The following is a 3,661-nucleotide window of genomic DNA, read 5'->3' on the forward strand; positions in this document are numbered from 1 at the left end:
CTCCTGCTTCCTTCGCACGTTTGGCTACTCATTCTCTTCTTTGTGGAAGAAATGTGTAAATCGTTCCGAGATGGGTAAACATAAACGGAGTTCGCGGAGATACAGTAGTGATTCGTCTGATGACGAAGATTATTCGCGGGAATTGTTTAAAGTGATCAAGAAATTGAAGACGAAACACAGAAATAAGCGCCGCCGCCGTCGTAGGAGTTCTACTTTGTCATCTTCGTCAAGAGATTCCAGTGTATCAGGTATTAGCCGCCATATTAAACTCAATGATCTGTGAGGTCTCACCTCTCAGAAACGATCTGGGTCTGACCCATTTCGTATCCAATCGCTCTTAACCATTGTGGAAAAATACTTTTCCTTGGGTGAATCGTCTTTCCATCATACAGGCTTTTAATCTGTATATGGGACTGTTACAATTGAGACGCTCCAACAGGCTTTTTTACCAATGCCGTTTTTTACAAATGCGAACTTGTTTTTAAAACAGATCGAGGTAGCCGTCGAAAAATGCGACGGTCACGCTCTACTTCAAGAAATGGCGCATACTCTCCTGAAATTTCGGAGCCGGAAGTAGATTATCCACCAACCTTAGAAAGAGAACTAGGGTCACCGCTTTTGAATTTGACACCCCTGGCAAATATCTCGAGTGTTCTCGAGGTGCAACATGTGACGTCTGAAGCTGCTGATTCGCAAAATAAGAGAATTAAAGAAGGCGTTATTAATTCTCTTGGAAAATGTCTGGAAGATATGTCCCTTGCGCCGGCTGTTCTGGAGGACATTGCCATCCGCTGGGCGGACATTATTAAAATTGGCCTTTCTTCAGAAGAGAGAGCAACACTCGTCCTAAAATATCCGCCACCGGTCGAGGGGCGAAAAAATTCTGTCAAAACAAAAGAGTTTGACAGCTAGTATTTCTGCTATAGGCAGATCGATTATGATACTCGTCCAAACAGATTCAGATCAAGAAGGGGAAACTGTGGATCCTCTGATTGAGATCCTAAGTGAGGCTTGTCGCTTGCTCACTGATCTGCAATACAGCGAGTCACAAATAAGAAAAAATTTGATTATCGCTAATATAGATCCTTCTTGGAGGGAATCTCTAAAGGCTACAAAGATGGATCTGTTTCTATTCGGAAAGGATCTGCCAGAGAGTTTGAAGTCTGCTAAACTGCTCGAGAATTCGGCCAAAGTGTTAAAACCTGCAAAATCTCAGATGTCAGGGACATCAAAAAACGGGAAGGGCCCGCCTCGTCGACAAGCGAAGCCACATTTTTCGACACAGAGCGGGCAGAAGAAATCCTTCACGGGCCCTCCGAGATCTCAGAATCAGCGCAAACAGGACTACCACAAGACACCGTACAAGAGCACGAGGAGACATTAGACGTTTCTGTAAGTATAATTGCTGGAAGATTACGTTTATTTTTAAAAAAATGGGAGGCTCTAACCTCAGACCCGCGAATTTTATCGTGGATAAAGGGTTATAGGATACCCGTCTCTTCTCCTTGCCAATTAAAACCTGTCCATAAATCCAAATGGGACAAAATAGAGATATGTAATATCATGTCGCGTATCTCTCAACTTAAAGCGAAAGGAGCAGTAGAAGGATGTAGTCCGTCAAATGATCAATTTATTTCTAGCTTCTTTCTTCTGCCAAAACCTGATAAGTCTCTCAAGTTCATTTTAAATCTTAAAGATCTCAATGAATTTATCCAAACAGAGCATTTTCAACTCGAAGACTTAAGAACAGCCGTCAGTCTTGTGAGTCAGAACTGTTTTATGTCAACTCTAGACTTGCAGGACGCGTATTATTTATCAATACATGAATCGGACAGAAAACTTCTAAGATTTGAATTCAATGGACAGGTATATCGATTTACTTGTCTTCCGTTTGGTCTTTCTACAACCCCTCAAGTGTTTACGAAACTAATGAAACCTGTTATTTCTTATCTACGAAGATTAGGATATAGTTCGGTTCTTTATTGTGACGACTTTCTTCTTTTTGGAGATACATATCAGGACTGTGAAGTGAATTTAAAGACAACTAAAGAGTTATTAGAAAGCTTAGGGTTCATAATGAATTTGAAAAAGAGTAATTTGAATCCCGAACAGAGATGTAAGTTCTTAGGGTTCATTTATAATTCTAAATCTATGACATTAGAACTGCCCCCTGAGAAGCGATCTCATATTCAGAAACAGCTAGAGATCTTTAGTATACCTTTGCAGTGTAGGATAAGAGTTTTCGGACAGTTCTTAGGATCTATAGTAGCTTGTTGTCCAGCTATTAAATACAGCTGGGTCTACACAAAGGATATAGAAAGACAACAATTTTTAGCATTAAGAGAAAATAGTGAAAATTATGATGCTCTTATGACTGTAAGATTCAATCCTTCGGACTTGAAATGGTGGCAATCATCTATCTTATCTGGTAATAACTCTATAAAAGGTCTTGTGTTTCGCCCAGAGATTTTTTTTATGCTTCTAAGTCAGGATGGGGAGCTGTATGTAATAATCAAAAAGCTAGTGGATTCTGGTCAATGTCTGAACGTAAACTTCACATTAATTTCTTAAAGCCGCCTTCTTTGGTCTTAAAAGTTTAGCAAAAAACTTTCATGATGGGGAAATTTTATTAAGAATAGATAATACAACTGCCGTGTCGTACATTAATATAATGGGCGGCGTTCAGTACGAGGACTTAAATAAGATCTCAAAAGAAATTTGGCAATAGTGCGAGGAGCTAAATATTTGGATTTTTGCTTCCTATATTAGTTCAAAAGATAATTTTGAAGCAGACGCCGAGTCGCGAAAATTAGAACCTGAAACGGAATTTATACTATCTATTCCCGCATTCAATAAGATTGTCAAGACTTTTAGAAAACCAGAAGTCGACTTGTTTGCAAGTAGAACGAATTCGAAATGTATACGTTATATCTCCTGAAAAAAGAGATCCTGGGTCTGAGGCGATTGATGCTTTTACCTTGAATTGGAATTCGGTTTTCTTTTATGCTTTTCCGCCGTTCAGTATAATTTTAAGAACTCTTACAAAAAATAAAAGAGATCAGGCGGAAGGAATCATGATAGTACCAGACTGGCCAAGCCAGCCCTGACATCCGTTATTTCATTCACTAATGATTCGCAAAACAATTAAATTTAATCCGGATATCAATCTTTTGATTTCGTGGTAGGGAGGTTATCCGGGAGGCGTTCCTGAGACGAGGAGCCCCAGAAAAATCGTTGGAGGTCATGACGGGTTCTCTAAGTTCTTCGATAAAAGCGTATGACGTGGCACTCAAAAAATGGTGGAGATTCTCAGCCGAGAGATCGCTTGAATGGTTTAACCCTCCAATAGCAGACCTACTAGTTTTCCTAACCAGCGAATTTGATAACGTGTTGTCACATAGCTCCATAAACGCCACAAGATCAGCAATCTCATTAATCGTAGACTCGGAAATCGCTAAGGACCATAGAGTGAAGCGTTTTTTTAAAGGGTTGTCCAGTTTGCGACCTTAAAGACCACGTTGTGAGAACACCTGGGATCCAAAGATAATATTAGATTATTTTTTAGAAATACGAGGGTGGATTGATAAGTTTCCGGCCTGACCAAGAAAAACAACGTTTTTAAGAATTTTTTTTTTTATTTCTCAACATAATCTCCTCCAAG

The sequence above is a fragment of the Belonocnema kinseyi genome, chromosome 6, assembly GCF_010883055.1.
Source record: "Belonocnema kinseyi isolate 2016_QV_RU_SX_M_011 chromosome 6, B_treatae_v1, whole genome shotgun sequence".
NCBI lineage: Eukaryota > Metazoa > Arthropoda > Insecta > Hymenoptera > Cynipidae > Belonocnema > Belonocnema kinseyi.